The 20,450-nt window shown below is 43.3% G+C and overlaps 1 protein-coding gene and 1 long non-coding RNA gene across 2 annotated transcripts in view; one reads left to right on the forward strand and one right to left on the reverse strand.

Moving 5' to 3' along the window:
• LOC132383367 (uncharacterized) overlaps positions 1–13,783 on the reverse strand; it is a 29,661-nt gene extending 15,878 nt beyond the window's left edge. The window contains exon 1 of the long non-coding RNA XR_009508645.1: positions 13,694–13,783. This is a non-coding gene — a long non-coding RNA (uncharacterized LOC132383367). The remainder of the gene's footprint in view (positions 1–13,693) is intronic.
• A 3,502-nt stretch (positions 13,784–17,285) lies between these two features.
• LOC132383583 (platelet-activating factor acetylhydrolase 2, cytoplasmic-like) overlaps positions 17,286–20,450 on the forward strand; it is a 46,459-nt gene continuing 43,294 nt past the window's right edge. Inside the window, exon 1 of the mRNA XM_059954729.1 lies at positions 17,286–17,437. The gene's annotated coding sequence lies outside the window, so the exon portion shown is untranslated. The remainder of the gene's footprint in view (positions 17,438–20,450) is intronic.

Here is a 20,450-nt window from a genome sequence, read left to right on the forward strand (position 1 = left end):
CCGGGGAGCACAGCAGGTCCAGCCCAATGATGCAGGGCTCCCGGGCTCCCTCCTGCTCCGCCGTACTTTCCCCACTGCCACCCCTTCCCTGTCATGGCCGGTGACCGTGGCCAGCTGGACCCTGGGCGGTGTTGGGGAGGACATGCAGACAGATGAGGCAATTGGTTGATCCCGTGATCCGATGCCCTCCACCACACAGTGACGACCCACCCGGGGGGGCGACAACGGAGGGATTCTGCTGGAGGCTCCGGGGCGACGCTATAGCGCCTTGGGGTGCTACAGTTGCTTCTGTCCTCCCCGCTTCGGCCAGCGATGAAGATGATGTCAGTTGAACAAGTTGCCCCGGCATCAGCGCCTTTACAAAGGGGTGGGTGGCAAACTCTTTGAGCTGTGGGATGGACCGGAGGAGGTCTGCTGCGAACGTCCCCGGGCTTTCTCCCACATGGCGCCATCTGCTTAACACTTCTTCCCCCAACGGCATCGACCGAAAACACGGCTCCAGATCCGCTACAAGGACCCGGTGTTCACGCTGCTCAGCCCGCGTTGGGTCAAGGAGGGCCGGCAGGGCATCTCCTTCCAACACCAGGGCAAGATGCACCACCCGTTTTGCCGCGCAGAAAGTTTGACTTTTGCACCAGTGTATCTGGGTCGCTTCAGAGTGGACCGTGTGGCATGAGGCCCGCTGGCCTTCCTCTTGCCCCGGCAGCGTCGCAGGCCACGAGGGAGATGGGGGAGCCCAGAGGGGTTCCCTGGGAAGGCTCGACTCGGAGCTGCTCGCTCCGGGTTAGCATCCCGATTCAGGGATGCGGGTCGGTCCCTTGGACCCCAGGCCTTAAGGTGCTCTTCCATTCTGCTGTCAATTTCTAATCCTACTCCTGACACCAGTGAGGCGAGCATTCAGCCGATAATGACAGATGAGGAAGCTCGTTTAACTCGACAAACATTTTCATTGTGACAAACACAAAAAAACGGACCGGTCGCCATGAGCCAGGGAGAGAACACAGCCTCTCACATACAGACGGGGGGAGGTGATTATTGCACACCCCACTTACAGTCAGGGTGACCCTCAAACACCAATGATAACTGTATAACCCAAGCTAAAATGTAACAGTAAATGAACTTGAACATTCCTCCCGTAATCCAAGGAAAGCATTTTAACACAAGAACAGTACATAACGCTGAACATTGTTTATCCCAATCTAGATGTTGTGAAGGCTCGCTCCAAGAATTCAGGAAATCTGCACAATTAGATCAATCTACAATCCCTTTTCTCCTCTCCCATCTCCTTTAACTACAACCTCTTTTCCTACCTGTAAGGCTCCATTAGTGCGTTAGTGATTTCCATCATTGATTGGAGACCATCCCACATTCACTCTAAGCTCTTTAGGTTATAATGTAAACTTCCTCTGGTCCCTGAAACTGCTTATAATTATAACCAAGCTTTTGGGCCATCTTCATCAGCCGTATCATTGGCTGGCGGTCAGTTATGCCCCACTGAATACAACCCTTTAAAGCAGGGGTTCCCAACTTGAATTTCACAGACCCCTTGGCTAATGGTAGGGATTCATGGCATAAAAGAAGTTGGGAACCCCTACTTTAAAGCAAGAGAGGAAAATCTGGAAAAGCTCTGCAAGACAGGCAACACCTTTGGAGGGAAGTGAACAGCTGACATTTTGAATTGATATTTCATTCCGACTGAAAGGAAGGTAGCTCGTTTAAAAGGGTGAAGAGAAGGGGTGTAGCCAGAGCTGGCAGGTGATATGTAGATCCAGGAGAGGAAGAATTATAGTTAAATGGAGGAGGTGGTTGGAGAGCAGAAATAATGCCAATAGTGATGGAATTTTTGGTTGCTTTGAAGGTGTTTCATATGTAAAAGCTGTTGTTATTGTTGTAACTGATTTATTCTCCCTCTGGAATTGAGCATGTACTTAGCCACATGCACAGAATGAAATTAGTTTCACAAATACCATTTTTAGTATTAACAAGTTGCATTGGCCCACATCAAAGTTCCAAGGTTCAAAGTAAATTTATTATCAAAGTGCATATACTGTATGTCACCAGATACAATCCTGAGATTCAGTTTCTTGTGGACATTCACAGTAAACACAATAGAATCAATGAAAAAACCACATACAACTAAACAGGCAAACAGCCAAAGTGCAAAAGACAACAAACTGTGCAATACTAAAAGAAAAAAAACTAAATAATACTAAGTCAGGCAGCAACTAAGGAAATGAATAAACATTCGACATTTCAGGCCAATACCCTTCTTCAGAACTGTAAGGGAAGGAGGAAGATGACAGAATACCTTTATTCTGGCGTCTTCCCCTCTTCCTTTCCAGTCCTGAAGAAGGGTATTGGCCTGAAATGTTGACTGTTTATTCATTTCCACAGATGCTGCCTGACCTGCTGAGTTCCTCCAGCATTTTGTGTATTGCTTTGGATTTCCAGCATCTGCAAAATTTCTCATGTTTATAAATAGTAATAATACATAAATAAGCAATAGATATTGAGAACATGAGATGAAGAGTCCTTGAAAGTGAGCCAATAGTTGTTGGAAGAGTTCAGTGTTGGGGTGAGTAAAGTTGAGTGAAATTATCCCCTTTCGCTCAGTAATCAAATCTGCGTTTCCACTGAACAGAAATTCATCAACCATTACCACCAGTAACAACCACTTTCACCCCAGCCACAGCTTGCACCTAAATCCTCTTCTCCTTCAGCCTGAAAGCTTATGCCTGTATCAGCTTATTGTCACTGACGCTTCAGGTCAGTAATCCCTCATCAAAACTGGAAAATCCTAGTAATCAACAGTTTAATGTTGCAGACTAAATAGTTGAGACCAAGAGGGAAAGATCTGTGACAGGTCAGAGTGCAGTCCCATCGTGTCCTGTCCCTCAGTGAGCCAATATAGAATTAATCAGCTGAGGACCACTCTTTGGTTTTCTGGAATGAAATCATAATATAAGACTTTACCTATATGCGTATAATTCAACCATGATTAAAAGTGATGCCTGGAAGATAAAATCCAAAATGAAAATCCTCTTTCTCAGTTCAGATTGAGAAACACATGATGTTCAGTGGAAGCTCTAATGATGTCTTAAAGTTATTAGTAGCAGTCATGATCTTTGAAGACATGAAAATAGTGAAGCCTTCAAGGCATTTTGGACTCTAATGGAAATTTCTCAGAACTCTATTCTGTCTGGAACAGCCTGGAAATATATTAAATTGAAGGAATGATGCTGGAAGACGTTTGCAACCTTTGGAGGTCAGTGTAGTGATGTTAAACCTTGCTCCATATGTTGCTCACTTCCCTTGTCATATCTTATCTGACTCAATCTTTCTTCCCTCATCTGCCGGAGGTATGTTGAAAAAAATCTTTCTGGATTTCACTCTCAAGTGGTCTGACCCTAATCATGTGATTTGTCCTCCTTCCCCGTGTCTGTTAGGCATCAGATGGTAATGCTGAGATGAAGACGAGGCTGGAACACTGAAACCCAGGCTGACACAGAGTCAGTGCTTTGCCGTCTATTCTAATGAGTCAATAACAAAGACCCTAGTGGTTAGCATGACCCTATTACAGCTCGAGGCATTGGGGTTCAGAGTTCAATTCCGATGTCACCTGTAAGGAGTCTGTACGTGGAATGCATGGGATTTCTCCGCAGGCTCCAGTTCCCTCCCATAGTCCAAAGGCGTATCGGTTAGTAGGTTTGTAAATTGTAAATTTATTGTAATAGATCATTGTAAATTGTCCCGTGGGTTAAATCGGGGGTTTCTGGGTGGTGTGACTCAAAGGGCTGAAAGGGCCTGTTCCACACTTTAACTCAAGTAAATAAAGATGGTCATTTGAAGTAAATCTTCCCATGAAGCAGCTAGTTACTCTAGAAGTTAAAACTCTGATGTCCATTCTTCCCTCGACTAAGCTTTCAAATGGTACACTCTTTCAAATGATTTTCAGGTCTTTCTACATGAAGGGAATGGTGGTGATCCGTGTGCTGGTTAGTGAGACTAGGCAGAATACCCATTCAACATGGACTAGATGGGCAAAAGGGCCTCTTTCTGTGCTGCAGTTCCTTATCATGCTATGGCACATCGACCACTCATGGCATTGAATCTCTCTCCAACTTGAGCCAGTCCACATTGGAGGATCAGAGGTAGAAGGGGTCCTCCATTTTATTATTTTGGAGAATCTGTCCAATTACAAGTGCAATTACAGAGAAAGCACAGCAGCACCTCTACTTCCTTAGGAGTTTGCGGAGATTCAGCATGACGTGTAGAGCTTTGGCAAACTTCTATAGATGTATGGTGGAGTGTATATTGACCGGCTGCATCACAGCCTGGTGTGGAAACACCAATACCCTTGAATAGAAAATCCTACCAAAAAATATTGGATGCAGCCTAGTCCGTCACAGGTAAGAAACATAGAAACATAGAACACAGAAAACCTGCAGCACAATACATTCCCTTCGGCCCTCAATGCCGTGCCAAAAATCATTAGGAACATCTATGTACATATAATGCTGTCACAGGAAAGCAGCACCCAGAACATGTTCCTTTCTCACTGCTGCCATCAGAAAGGAGGTAGAAAAGCTTCAGGAACAGTTAATATCCCTCAACCATCAGACTCCTGAACCAAAAGGGATGACTACACTCTACTTGCCCCATCACTGAACTGTTCCCACAACCAATGGACTCACTTTCAAGGACTCTTCATCCTATGTTTTTTGATATTTATTGCTTAGTTATTTAATATTATTAGTTCTTGTATTTGCACAGCTTGATGTCTGCATTCTAGTTGAACACCCTAGATGGGCAGTCTTGCATTGGTTCTGGTATGATTACATTTCTATAGATTTATTGAGTGGAATAACGAATCTCAGGGTTGAATACGATGACATATATGTACTTTGATAATAAATTTACTTTGAACGTTGAACTTCAAACTGTCAGAGATCTTCCCTGTTCTTCCTTCCTCCCCTTCACCGCCCACCCTGCAACTTACAACTTGCTTAATTTCTGACTATTTCCAGTTTTGATGCAAGATCAACAATCTGAAATGTTAGCTCTCTCTCCATCAGGTTAACTTACTCTTTATCCTTCAACCAGCACAAATGAATGATATCCTTCTCGTATCATTGGGCACAGCAGTTTTGTACTGGTTAGAGTTACCAAGCTGGTATCCTACAGACCTGGGATAATGTCACAGACTGGTCCAAATTCCATCATTACAGCTGAGGAATTTAATTTCAGTAAGTGATATAGAATTTCTAAAAACCTAGTCTGAGCAATATATAAATAGCTATAGAATATATAAAAGGCTCCTTAATGTTGTAATAGTTTTACAGTGGATGGTAGTTAGGAACAGCTCCCACTACGTATTAAATGCTCCCAATGGCGTGCGACTCAAATAGCCTCTGACAAACAAATCCAGCTCCTGGCCTTCATGTTAGTTTTAGCGACTAAGCCCAACTTAGTTTTTACTAACACAAAAAGAGGCAAAGGCAGGTTACTGGCACCTGTCATACAGTGCAGATGGGGCTCACCAGCCGGGACTGGCTGCTCATCGAAGGAAAACTCCAATCTCAAACCTCGGTGCCTTGTACTATACCCATTCATAGGGAAGCCTTCAGGAATAAACTCAGAGGAAGAATCTGAAGCTGGAGTCCCTAAGGCAGTCCGACATTGAGTTCAATGCTCTCTGGGGACTCCTACAATGCTGTATTGGACTCTGCCGTTCTTTTGGATTCATCAGATGCGTGGAGAGGGGGAAACTGCTAGATGGGCAACAGCTTGCTTTCTTTGTTGTACTGCCCTGTCTTGTGTATCACGTAGATGGCCAGGACACAACGTTCCAACCAAATAAATTTCACATTCTTTACAAACCTTGTTATTATCTACAAATTACCTATTTGGCTGGAATTCTAATCCCTCTTTGCAATTCATTTTACTCACCACTTTGGACCTAAACTTGAGATCTGGACACGGCACCTTAATGCCAATATTTGACCAGCATTCAGAAATATGATGACATAAAGGATGGAACTTTTCCTAAAACTTTGAGTGTGAGTGTTGAGGCTCCTGTACCTCTTCCCTGAAGGTAGTATTGGGAAGAAGGCATGTCCTGAATGGTGAGGCCGTTCAAAGTTCAAAAGTTCAAGGTAAATTTTATTATCAAAGTACATACATGTCACCATATACAACCTTGAAATTCATTTTCCTGTTGGCATTCTCAGCAAATCTATGCAACTAGAACAAGATCAATGAAAGATCAACCAGAGGACAAAAGACAACAAACTGTGCAAATGTAAATAAATAGCAATAAATAATGAGGACATGAGATAAAGGGCCTTGAAAGTAAGATCATTGTTGACGGGAACATTTCAATCCCGAGCTTGATGGTTGGGGGGTAGTAACTGGACTTGAACCTGGGTGGGGTGAGTTTTGAGGCTCTTGTACCTTCTACCTGATGGCAGCAACAAAAAGAGAACATGTCCTGGGCACTGAGGATCTTTGATGATACAGCTTTCCTACAACAGCATTTCATGTGGATGTGCTCAATTGTAGGGAGGGTTTTACCCATGACGGACTGGGCCAAATCCACCACTTTTTTTTTTGTAGGATTTTCTGTTCAAAGGTTTTGGTGCTTCCATACCAGGCTGTGATGAAGCCAGTCTAGAAACATAGAAAACCTACAGCACAATACAGGCCCTTCGGCTGACAAAGTTGTGCCGAACATGTCCCTACCTTAGAAATTACTAGGCTTACCCATTGCCCTCTATTTTCCTAAGCTCCATGTACCTATCCGAAAGCCCCTTAAAAGACCCTATCGTATCTGCCACCACCACCGTTTCCAGCAGTGCATTCCACGCATTCAACACTCTCCACGTAAAAAACTTACCCTGACATCTCCTCTGTACTTACTCCCCAGCATCTTAAACCTGTGTCCTCTCATAGCAACCATTTCAGCCCTGGGCAACAGCCTCTGACTATACACATGATAAACACCTCTCATCATCTTATACACCTCTATCAGGTCATCTCTTATCCTCCATCGTTCCAAGCAGAAAAGGCTAAGTTCACTCAACCTGTTTTCATAAGGCATGCTCCTCAATCCTCAATCATGCTACTCATCCTTGTAAATCTCCTCTGCACCCTTTCAATGGTTTCCACATCCCTCCTATAGTGAGGTGACCAGAACTGAGAACAGTACTCCAAGTGAGGTCTGACCAGGGTCCTATATAGCTGTAACATTACCTTTCGGCTCCTAAATTCAATTCTACGATTGATGAAGGCCAATCACCGTATGCCTTCTTAACCACAGAGTCAACCTGCACAGCTGCTTTGAGCATCCTATGGACTCGGACCCCAAGATCCCTCTGATCCTCCACATTGCCAAGAGTCTTACCATTACTACTATATTCTGCTATCATAGTTGACCTACCAAAATGAACCACTTCACACTTATCTGGGTTGAACTCTATCTGCCACTTCTCAGCCCAGTTTTGCATCCTATCAATGTCCCGCTGTAACCTCTGACGCTATCCACAACACCTCCAACCTTTGTATCATCAGCAAACTTACTAACCTATCCTTCCACTTCCTCATCCAGGTCACTTAGAAAAAGTATCACAGAACAGATCCCTAAGCACACCACTGTTCACTGCAGCCTTTTGTCTCATTGAAGCAGGGATGGCAAAGTTACTGTACTATATCTGTTCCATTGACAGAAAACGATCACAGTTGAAAATACTGTAAGATGGAAATAATGAAGCATTTGGAAAGAGGTGAGATGCATTCGGTCATTGGAAAAGCGTTAGGCTGCAGTCAGTCACCAATGGGAACAATTTTAAAGGATAAAGTGAGAATAAGTGAGTACAGTATGTGAAAGGCCCTGCCCTGATGAAAGCTACAATTATTACTAAGCAACGTAGTGGTTTAATTTTTGTAATATATACTGTATATTTCTTATGTGAAATATATTTCTTATGTGTTTTATATGCATAGAAAGGTAAAATATATACTATATACCAAGACAAATGTTTGGCTAACTGACGCTAAATAATACCGGATGTACCTATTCCGACTTACGTACAAATCCGACTTAAAGACGGACTCAGGAATGGAACTCGTACGTAACCCGGGGACTGCCTGTATTTGTAACTGCATTGGTCCAGTGAAATAATGGTCACACAACAAACAGATGTCCTTCAAGATTTATTTTATTCCTCTCTCTTTCTTCAGTAGACACCGTGAAAACTACAAGAAAATAAAAGTCATAAAAGGTTTGAAACATACGTCTCTCAGCCTTCTAAAGTCTCTCAAGCTAGTGTCCGCCGATAAACAGGCCCAAACACGTTAGCACAACAGAAGTGTGCTGAAATCAAATAAATCACTAAAAACATATCACACTGTCCATATACAGGCACATCAACAACATTGTACAGAATATATAAATAAGTAAAACAATTACCGTGAGCGCCTCTTGGACCACGTGCAGAATAAGATTATTTTAGGGCCATGTGTCTTACTCTGCTTCCATATTGGTTCTGACCCATAATACCACAGTCAAGCCTTTGTTAAACTGTGGTCATGTGACCCATTAAACTCTGGTCCTTAAATAAAACCTTACATAAAATATTTTAAGATGATAAAATAATCATATGTGACAGGTAAACATCTCAATGAAACCTGTTGCACTCCCACCAAATTGCTATGATTTATGATCACCTTTATTCAAAATTTTGAATAAATCTAGTAATTTCCAGAACCAAATAATTGATATTTGTAGCAAACTCTGAGATCAAACCTTAAACTCTTCACACCGGTAGGAATTTAGAAACTAGTTCCATTGAAACACATTTTAGTTGTTTTCTACAAGGACAACTGATTAATGGATAGGACCTTCAAGAATGGATGGATTAATCAGTCATTGACCCTCTTTTCCTAGCTTTTTATTTCCTAATTGTATTGTGGCTCTTCACACCAGTCCATCTTCATCTTCACAAACATCAAGCACTCTTCCAAGTCTCCATTCACTGCGAGGAATCTCTTCCTCTTTTACAATGACAATATCTCCAGTCTTCACATTTCATCGTGAAGAGTGCCAGTGCTGTCTGAGGGTGATGTGTGCTAGATATTCCTTCTTCGGTCTACTCCAGAATTGATCTGTCAGATATTGCACTCTGTGCCTCCTTTTCCTAGCATACAGATCTTCTGCCATAAATTTTCCTGGGAGGCAGCGGGACAGAGATTTTCATGATAAGTAAGTGATTTGGGGTAAATGGTTCTAGGCCTTTGGGATCATTGATACTGTCAGTGGTGAGTGGGCGGCTGTTTATAATTGACATGGCCTCATAGAGGAAGGTTCACAAAGAAGCATCATCTAATCCTCCAGCAATCTGTGAGAGGACTGAACTCAGGACGCTCCTAATTGTTCTGATCTGCCTTTCCCAAACACTTCCCATGTGACTGGCATCAGGTACGTTCATGGTGAAGTCACATTGCTTTGTAGCCAGATAAGCCGTCAATCTGTCTTTGTCCACTTCCTTTACAGCTTTTGTCAGTTCATTTTTTGCCCCAGCAAAGTTTGTCCCTTGATCCGATCTGATTTGTCTTACAGCTCCACGGATAGCTATAAATCAGCGTAAAGCATTTATGAAGGCATCAGTTGTTAAATCTTCCAACACTTCTATGTGAATTGCCCTCGAGGACAGACAAGTGAATATGAGAACGTATCTCTTGCACTCTTTATGACCTTGCTCAGTGTGAAATGGTCCAAAACAATCCATCCCACAGTATGAGAATGGTGGCGCAGGATCAACATGGTTGGCCAGAAGATCCGCCATCTTTTGCGTTTCTGTTGGCCTGCGAGCTTTCCTGCACATAACACATTGTTTGATGTAGTTCGCCACAACTTTGCTGCCATCAACAACTCAGTAACCATTCACTCTCAGTTCATTAAGTGTTTGTCCTCTGCCTTGGTGCTGAGTTTTTCCGTGGCAGTAATCTAGGATCAGACGTGCGACCACACCATCTCTTGGTAGGATTACTGGATGCTTCAAGTCGAGAGGTAAAGAAGCCTTCTTTCATCACCCTCCCACCCTGAGAACATTATCTTGCAATACTGGGTCAAGTTGGAACAATGGATGGTTGTGTGGCAGTTTGTCATGACTCAGTATTTGCAGTTCCTCTTTGAAGGCATCCCTTTGTGCCAATTTTACAGGCACAAGACTGGCCTTTCTTCTGTCTTCGACATTCATGGGTTTTGCTGGTTTGGCTCTTTTTACTAGTTGCTGGATCCAGGCAACCATATTCAATGCTGTATGCCATTTTGAGAACAATTTAAGTCTCTCCAAAAAATTGTCCTCTTTCACCAATTTTACTTGCTGGGCTTCTCTTACTTTGATCAAATGATGTTTGTCTTCTCTGAAGCAATCTAATTCATTGAGAAGTGAATTATTCTGCGTATGATGTGTCTTTAGTGCTTCAGTTAATTGATCAATCTTGTCAACATTTTTTAGTAATTCTGCCTCCAGGTACTCTCTCTCATTCTTGACTTTGTCTGACATTTCCTGGACATTTTCAAGTTCTTCCTGGAGGAGAGATTTGTCATCCTCTAAAATGTTTACTTTTTCATTCTAGTTTATAGTCTCTTGCTGGCAAGTTTTCGTTTCCTGCTCAAGCTGTGTAATTATTTCACCTTTTTCACAAGTCTCCACTCTGAGACAAAACTCTACCTGTTGAAGCTTCTCGGGCAGTGAGTGTCTTACTTGGCCCAAGTTGCAAACCTCTCCTTTCTCGACTGTAAGTGTGTTCTCCAGGGATTGCACTTCCAAAGACTGTGACTCATTGACCTGGGACTTGTGATATGCTCTTTTCCCCAAGGTTTGTATCTCTGAAGTCTGATTCAAGGGCTCTATTGACAGTGGCTGGTGTCAAGATGCACGATGGCACAGACCTGTCACTTCGGTTGACTTTGCGACCCATGGTGAGCTGCCGACAGTGCTCCAACCCAGGACAGTCTTGACGGCTCATCGTCACCTCCTGTGATGACGTGTCGTGGTGACAGTGTTCTCGCGCAATCGTAGCCTATCAGGAGTCTGACCTCGCAATCCATCAGCTCTGGTATTTTCTGTGCTATTCCATTCAGATGTTTCCACCTTTTAGCCGTTTCAGGGGTAGAAATGTGGGAACATTCGAGTGGCATGAAATCTCTGGTATAGGCAGGTGGCAAATTGATGAAACTTTGTGAGGAAAACCCTCTAACTCTAAGCCCACTAACTCTTCCACTCTGAACAATGGGATCTTTTCCCATCATAGTGGTAAGGTTTAAATTGACTGGCTCTAATCCTGCCCCCATCTTCTCACATACCTCTTGGTCTACAATAGTGTTGCTACTCTGTGTATCCAGTAGGGCATACATTAAGGTCTCTGTTTTAGGGTGGTGATTGAAGAAATCCATACAGGCACTGTCATGGATGTGCTCCCATCATCACCTCTGTTTACGCAGCAAGAAAGGGAGATGTGTTTTCTTCCACTTGCATAACATGAGAAGATGTGTGAAGGACGGTCTTCAGGAAGTGGTGTTGGATGGCATTTCTCACATATGCCACAAGTAACTTTGCTCTTACAGTCCTGATGCACCATCAATAACTCTCCGAGACGTGAATTGTGTCCTCTCCTACAACAGCCAAAGCACAGGTTATTGTCTAATATGAACCTTCTCTTGTCCTCCAGTCTTATTGGCAAGCTTCTGGCATCTGTGGATGGAGTGGCTTTCTCCACATCACGTGCATGTGACTGGGTTTGAAGATAAAAATGAAGTGTTTACCTTCTTGGATCCATCTGTATCCTTTGAGCTGTTCTCCACAGCACTGTATGTTTCCATCACTGTACTTGATTTATCCGGTGCCTTCACGTTTGTGATGAACGCATTAGCCTTTGTGCGCTTCATGTCTCTAGACGGTTTTTCTTCAGTAGGCTTCAAGGCATGAAAGGATGTTACAGGATTGCACGCAATTTCTGCACAAAATCAGCAAACTCCTTGAAATTAGGAAATTCCCCCGTTTGTCGCAACTGTGTTGTGGCATGACGATTCCAGCCAGGAGTCACCCAATCAGGGAGTTTTTGGAGTATCTTTTGATTCTCTTCACAGTTAACACCTGAAACCCTTTAATATGTGGCATGGCATTGCTACAGGCTGTGAGAAAATCACTGAATTGTCTCAGTTTAACTGAATCTTTGGCCAGTTATTCAGTTTTTCTCTAAAAGCGTGCTGGTTTTCAAGGGGGTGGCCGTACTGAGCATTCAAAGCCTCCCGTGCTTGGTCGTAGGCTTCATCATCCCTTCTGTAGAAGCTTCCTCCCAATACAGATCGTGCCTCGCCACTGATGTATTTTTGTAGGTAGAACAACCCGTCAGCTGGATTTGTGCATCGCTGTTCTATCAATGCCTTGAAACTTGTGCTCCAATCTATGAACCTAAGTGGGTCCCCTGAGAAGACTGAGGGCTCGGGTGTAGGAAGTCTGATGAGAGCCATTGTGTCATGTAGGGCTTGTACTAACGATACTTCATTGTTAGTATTGTTTGTTCGTTCATTGTTATTGTTCTTACTTGTTTGTCCCTCTTTAATTTCTTTATAAGGTATTGGAAGACAATTAACCAGCTCACTGCTTGCCGTTCTACTTTCCTCCAAGGCCTCAGCTGAGTCAGCTTCAGAGTAAGTCTTAAGCTTTGCAGCTATTACTTGAAGATCTCTCTGACTTTCCAGCCTTTTAAGTTCTTGTCTTTGTACAGCGTTAGCCTCCTCCACCTCCATTTCGGCCTGCTTTGCCGCAAACTGTGCAGCACTCTGCTCTTTTTGCTGTAATGCTTTGCTGTTCTGATAGACAGCTTGAATGGTGGCTATGAGCCGTGGGTTTGTAGACCCAAATATTGACTGGGCATATTCCCCATCAAGCAACATACGAAATCTTGCGTTTTCTGTCTTAGCATCAAACTCCTCTTGCCTCATTTCACTCAAACGTACTTTCATTAGCCCCATCAAATCCGCTGTTACTGCTATGCAGGAACCCATCTTTCTTCTAATCTCAGTAGAAGGTGCCGATTGGGAGCATATACTTTCATACACCTCTTTCACTTGTCTCCAGCCATTCAACAGCATCCATCATGTCTCCGAAGTCTTGGTCGGAGCACTCATCCTTAGAGTTTGGTACATGTAGCTCTAACTTGTTCTTTCCAGCTTTCATATAGCTTGATGAATTTACTCTCCCTCTGAGAAGCCTCTTGTTCCTTAAGCTCCAGCATTTTCGAGGTTAACTTTCTTTCCCGTGAAGATTTCCTAGGCTTGACTCTCCTTGAACATGTTTTAGAAAAAGAAACACTGATCTATCACCAATCTATTGCTGAGTATGCATATAACCCTTTGCAACCATGTAATGGTCAGTGCAATCCAAGTACTAATATTTGGTAACTGTTTACTCAATAAACCTCCCAATACTCTTTTGATTATGTGTTTGAACTCTCAGATCAAAAACACCATTAGAAACATTCACAACCATGCCACTAGTAAAGCAGGAACAACAATTAGGCTATCATGATAAATCAGTTACTTTTCTCATCATTAAACCAGTATTTTGACAAGTATTTTTCAAATTTTACAAATGTCTATAAGATGGTAAAGGTAGCACAGTCAAACCTGACGCCAGCCGCTGAGCTACGCTGGAAAGCGTTGCTCTCTCTTGGTGAAATCGTGGTATTCTCAACCCGACGGTGGCTGGAGAAAAACACTCCCGTTTTCTCTGGTGAATCGACAAGCCTGTTCTTTAACGACTTCTCGGCCACACGCTGCTCCAGCGATCGTGCTTCTCAACACGTACAGAGACGCTGGATGAACTCAGCAGGTCGGGAAAGCACCCGTTGATGGGAGCAGTCAACGTTTCGGGCCGAGACCCTTCGTCAGTACTTAGTGTTTCCTACCTCTCCTCTTCCCCAACCATCAACGCTCGACCGCTCTGGCTGCGCGTTTTCACTGTAACTGCACCGGTCCAGCGACATAACGGCCACGCAGATGTCCTTAAAGATTTATTTTATTTCTCCCTCTCTTTCTTCAGTAGACACCGTGAAAACTACAAAATAAAGGTCATAAAAGGTTTGAAACATACATCTCTCAGTCTTCTAAAGTCTCTCAAGCTAGTGTCCGCCGATAAACGGACCCAAACGCGTTAGCACAACAGAAGTGTGCTGAAATCAAATAAATCACTAAAAACATATCACACTGTCCATATACAGGCACATCATCAACAGAATATATAAATAAGTTAAACAATTACCGTGCGCGCCTCTTGGACCACGTGCAGAATAAGGTTGTTTTAGGGCCATGTGTCTTACACGGTTTCCATGTTGGTTCTGACCCATAATACCACAGTCAAGCCTTTGTTAAACTGTGGTCATGTGACCCGTTAACCTCTGGTCCTTAAATAAAACCTTACATAAAATATTTCAAGATGATAAAATAATCATGAATATGTGACAAAAACAGGTAAACATCTCAATGAAGCCTATCTCTGAGACAGTTACAGTATTCATTAAGTACCTCTGCTATTTTCTCTGGTTCCATACACACTTTCCCACTGTCACACTTGATAGGTCTTATTCTTTCATGCCTTATCTTCTTCACGTTCTTCACATTCTTGTAGAATGCCTTGGGGTTTCCCTTTATTCTGCCCACCAAGGCCTTCTCATGGCCCCTTCTGGCTCTCCTAATTTCCTTCTTAAGCTCCTTCATGTTAGCCCTATAATCTTCTAGATCTCTAACAGTACCTAGCTCTCTGAACCTGTTGTAAGCTTTTCTTTTCTTCTTGACTAGATTTATTACAGCCTTTGTACACCACGGTTCCTGTACCCTACCATAACTTCCCCGTCTCATTGGAAAGTCCCTATGCAGAACTCCACACAGATATCCCCTGAACATTTGCCACATTTCTTCTGTACTTTTCCCTGAGAACATCTGTTTCCAATTTCCTTCCTGATAGCCTATTAATTCCCCTTATTCCAATTAAACATTTTCCTGTCTGTTCCTATCCCTGTCCAATGCTATGGTAAAGGAGACAGAATTATGATCACTATCTCCAAAATGCTCTCCCACTGAGAGACCTGGCACCTGACCAGGTTCATTTCCCAATACCAGATCAAGTACAGCCTCTCCTCTTGTAGGCTTATCTACATATTGTGTCAAGAAACCTTACTGAACACACCTAACACACTCCACCCCATCTAAACCCCTTGATCTAGGGAGATGCCAATCGATATTTGGGAAATTAAAATCTCCCATCATGACAACTCTTATTATTACACCTTTCCAGGATCTGTTTCCCTATCTGCTCCTCAATATCCCTGTTACTATTGGGTGGCCTACAAAAAACACCCAGGAAAGTTATTGACCCCTTCCTGTTCCTAACCTTGGCCTCGTAAAATAAAACAGACAAAACATTCTAAGGAAATGGCAAGGTTACTGCCCAATGTGCCAGATGGTGTGGAAAGGAACAGTAACAACATATTGCAAGATGAAATGAATGCTTTGAATGGCAGATAAGGTTCCAATTCACTAGGCTGTTTGCCTGGATATTGTAGAAGCTTCTTGAATGTTGACAGAGCTGCATCCGTCTGGGCAAGAGGAGAGTGTTCCATCACATCCTGCTTCCTGTCATGTGGACAGTGTAAACACTATCGGGTTCCAGGGCATGAGACATGCTCCAAGATATCTGGTTTCTTTCCAGTCTTCAGTGGTGCCCTGATGTCAAGGACACTGATTCCATTCACACTTTGCAACTCAGATATTCCATCTGTACCAAAGTTGTAATGAAGTCTGGGCTAGTCTTTCTTGTGAAATGAGGGCAACAGGAGAGGGAGAACAAAGGAAGTTTGTTTGGCCAGTGCTGTTGAATTGAATCCAATTGAACTGACTTATTTTCTTAAATCCTTCTCAAACGTGGGGAGTAAAAATCTTCACGTTACATCTCCGTCTGAATGTGCAATATGAAAATTATAGTAATTTGTAATAAATAGTAATACAGTAAGATATGCAACAGAACAGCCAAATTTGCTTAGAAATCCAGTTGTGTCAGTGTGAGTTAATCAGTCTGGTGCCTGGTGGAGGAAGCTGTCCTGAAGCCTGTTGGTCCTGGCTTTAATGTTGCAGTGTCATTTCCCAGATAGTAGCAGCTGGAACAGTTTGCAATTGGTGCAGATCATCGATCTGTGATAGAGTCATCGAGTCAAAGAAACTGGTCTCTCCATCTATCTAGTCTAGGCTGAGCTATTACTCTGCCCTGTCCCATTGACTCACACCTGGACTATAGCCCTCCATACCACTCCTATCCATGTACATATCTGAATTTCTTTTAAATATTTTTTCAGTTTCCCATAATTATCAACCACACGACTTCATCCACAACATTTCCCCACAGTGACTCCGGCCTCAGTCTTCTCCTGCCCATCCTTCCCCACACTCTCTCTAACTTAGAACTAAGTTACTTTGTCTCTTCCCTGGTTCTGTCGAAGGGTTTTTGACCCAAAACCTTAACTCTCCATGGTCAATCCATGACCGTGATTGTTCTTGGAATGTTTTTCTACAGAAGTGGCTTGACATTGCCTTCTTCTGGGCAGTGTCTTTACAAGATGGGTGACCCCAGCCATTATCAATACCCTTCAGAGATTGTCTGTCTGGCGTCAGTGGTCACATAATGAGGACTTGCAATGTGCACCGGCTGCTCAAACCACCGCCCGCTTACATGGCTTTACGTGACCCTAATGGGTGTGTGGGTGGGGGGTTGCTAAGCAGGTGCTACACCATGCCCAAGGTGACCTGCAGCCTCGCGGAGAGAAGGAGCACCTTACACCTCCTTTGTTAGAACCAGATCTCCACCCCGCCACCCACAATTGCAGCCAAGTGACCAACGCCAATTAAACTGCTAAACTGTAGGTCTGTGGAATGTCGGAGGAACCTCATGTGGTCACAAACTCTGTACAGAGAATGGCAGGAGTTTTCTCTGGATCAATTCTGGAAATTTCCCAAGTCTATATTTTACTAGATTAGACTGCATACAGTGTGCTGTGTATTGTTGAAAAACTCAACGCTTATAAACGGTAAAATAAGACATAATGAGAAGTTAGGCAGTTCTCAGACAAAGTTCATAGAGGGCGCAGTTCCCATTTCTCTGTCCAATAGGCTGCGAAGCCGCTGAACCAATGGGCGGACGGGAGCGCGCTGCCTTATGGGTGATGTAGTCCTCCCCGAAAGCGGTCGTTGTGAGGTTGCGTAATGGAGATCACGGCGGCCAGCGTTCCTTGTTATGTTAGTGTCGGGTGAAATCGGAGCTAGAAAGCTTGATGTGACAGTCCAGTAAAGTTCAGTGACAAGGAAGGTGTGGGCAAGCCTAAGGTAAGGACGTGTCCAAAGTAACTAGCATCGGCACAGTGAAGTGTTTCTAAGCAAAGTTGGTTCGGAAAGTTTACTTGTGTTGTGGAGTTGGAGACACCTTTTATTTATCCGTTCAAGGAAACGCTGTAGAGCGGAGATATTATTTGAAATACTCCGCAATTTTGCACATAATGTTTCGCATTCGAGTTTGGAGAGATGTATCACCTGGGTGCTTCCTGGTTATATGCAAGTGCCGCTGGGAAAGAGAGGGTAACGAGGGGCGGAAAGGAATTGGGGGTAGAAGGAGGATTTGGAGAGGTGGAATAGTATATTGGAGATGATTGTTCTGAGTTTGTGCAGACTGTCAAAGTTAGTCGCGTTTATTGCCTTATGCGCAAGTACATATATACACAGTGCAATGAAAAACTTACTGCTCATGGCATTAGATGCACATTTGCAAAAAAAAAGTACATTAAAATTCTATGCGCAATTTTTGCAAGAAATAACTCATTTAAAATAGGAAGTTTATTGTAGTGCAGAGTGTTGCTGTACTGATTAGGATTATGGGGATATGTTCAAGGATGAAATAGTTGAAGGAAAGTAGCTGATGGTGTGGGTGTCTACCTCCTGCCTGAAGATGGCATGGTCTAGTGGTGGAGATCTTTAGACTACCTGGAAGCACCATTGTGGGTGTCCATGGGCCAGGGATTCCTATGGGCTAGACTGGGTATTACATTTTGTCATGGGGAGTTTGACAAAGTCCTTGAAACATTTTCTGTTTCCCTTGAGGTCTCTTTCATTGGTGGGGCACAGGGCACTTGTTTAGAGGATCTGGTGTGCAGCAAGTTGTTAATCCTACCACAGAATTTGGAGACTTTTGTTAAGTGCTTTGGTTGCACACTAGGTAGTTGCTGTGTGGATATGCGGTAAGCAGAGATCATCGTTGCTTGGTAAGCCACAAATTTGGTGTCAGGTCCGAGGTCGTGGTCTTTGACAGCTTCAAACATCTAAAATTGCACTGGAGGTAAAGTTCATCACTGACACTTATTGTTCAGAGATTATCTCTGAGCTATACATGGCAATCTAGGTTTTCTAAAGCTTACTGTACCAACAGTTGCCAGAGATCTTAGTTAGAGGAGACCTTTACCATCTGGATGTTTGCTGTGAATTCCTTGTGTATGGATCTGTGGAAGGATCAGTGATAACCTGGTATTCTCTGCTTCTGAACGCATGAACTGCAACTCAACAGGATACAGTGTCATAGACACAAGAGGTTCTGCAGGTGCTGGACATCCAGAGCAACATCCAAAATGCTGAGGAAACTTGGCAGCTTGGGCAGCGTCTATGGAAGTGAATAAAGAGTTGATGTTTTGGGATGAGACCCTTCTGCAGGACTGAGAAGAAAGGGGGGAAGATGCCAGAGTAAAAAGGTGGGGGGGGGGTTGGAGAGGGGAGGGAAGCTAACTGGTAGGCGATAGGTGAAGCCAGGTGGGTTGGAAAGGTAAAATGCTGGGGGGCAAATGAATCTGATAGAAGAGTGGACCATGGGACAAAAAGGGGAGGAGGAGGGGACCTGGGGGAATGAATTGGGTGGTAAGAGGCCAAAGTAGGGAATAGAAGAAGGGGGTAATTTTATTTTGGCTCGTCAACTACTAGTGGGTATGATCCTGTGGGCCTGGTAGAAGTGGAAAAAAGGAGAGGGGAAAATTAGCAGAATGAGAAATTGATGTTCATGCCATCAAGTTGGAGGTGATCTGGATGTTGCTCCTCCATCCTGAGAGTGGCTTCGTCATGGCAAAAGAGGGAGCCATGGACCAAAATGTCAGAATGGGGATAGAAATTAAATTGTTGCTCACCGGGGAAATGCTGCTTTTGGTGGACGGAGTGACAGTGCTTGACGAAACAGTCCCTTACCTTACACCAGGTCTAGTCATTTGGCATGGAATCAGGCCTTGCTGTCCCACTTGTCCATACTGACTCTGCTCAACGAGCTAGTCCTATCTGCCTGTGTTTGACGTAAGTCCCTCTAAACAAAGAGTGACATTAATTCTGCCGAGGAGACAATGGAAGTTGAACATCCACTCGTTCTGTGGACAGATTCCAACCCATCTGGGGGCTTGGGAGGTCCAAGGTGCGGTATTGGAATGTGGGAAATTGAGAAGATGGTTGAAGAGATGCTGGATTCATGACATGGTGTGATAAATATAAAAGAGATGAATTTCCATTCTCAATCATATTTTAAAACAGCTTTTCTACAATTGTTCTGATAAATTTTGTGCTTATTGGGATTGAACAAAGCCAAATTTAGTAATTGGTGCTGTTTGTAATCATTGAACTGTAATTATGACTTTTGTCCTTAATGCAGGGGTCCCCAGCCTGAGACATCCATGAATACATTACTCAATGGTGTTGGTCCATGGCAGTAAAAAAGCTTGCGAACCCCTGTTTTAATGAATGGTCTATATTCCCTCCTTCAGCTACTGAGATGGTGGTTGAAGAGAAATGTTGTGGTGACCATATTTGGTATCTAAGCTTGCAGCTTTGTGCAGAAATTGTGAAAATTTGCATCAAGCTAAAGCCAAATGTGTTTGTTTTTGATGTTGCACTCCAGCAATAAATGGCTCATTTTGAGATACACAGGGAGATTAGGAAATGAGACATGGTACCTTGGCTTTGTTTTAATTCTATCCTACACAATCTATCTTTGTTCCGAAACATATTGGCAAACTGTTCTTGTCCTGACCATTTATAACTAAATGCTGTCACTCAAAATTGTGCATAATGTACTGAAAGTTTCCCTTGTTGTTGTGAAAGACTGCCTATCAGTGGAAACTCATTATTGACATGAGCATGGTGAGCTGAATGCAACCTTCAGTGGTGTAAATTTCAGTGATTACCTGAAAGAGATTTTTTTGTAAGCTAAGATGTTGGAACTTGGAATATTCATCAATAAATGAGGAAGTGGTACCCAAGAAAGCTTGATAAATGTTTCTGCCCGTTACACTGCTGGTGTTTTGGGCAGCAATGAAAGTCC

Source organism: Hypanus sabinus, chromosome 30 (genome assembly GCF_030144855.1).
Source record: "Hypanus sabinus isolate sHypSab1 chromosome 30, sHypSab1.hap1, whole genome shotgun sequence".
In the NCBI taxonomy this organism is placed as follows: domain Eukaryota; kingdom Metazoa; phylum Chordata; class Chondrichthyes; order Myliobatiformes; family Dasyatidae; genus Hypanus; species Hypanus sabinus.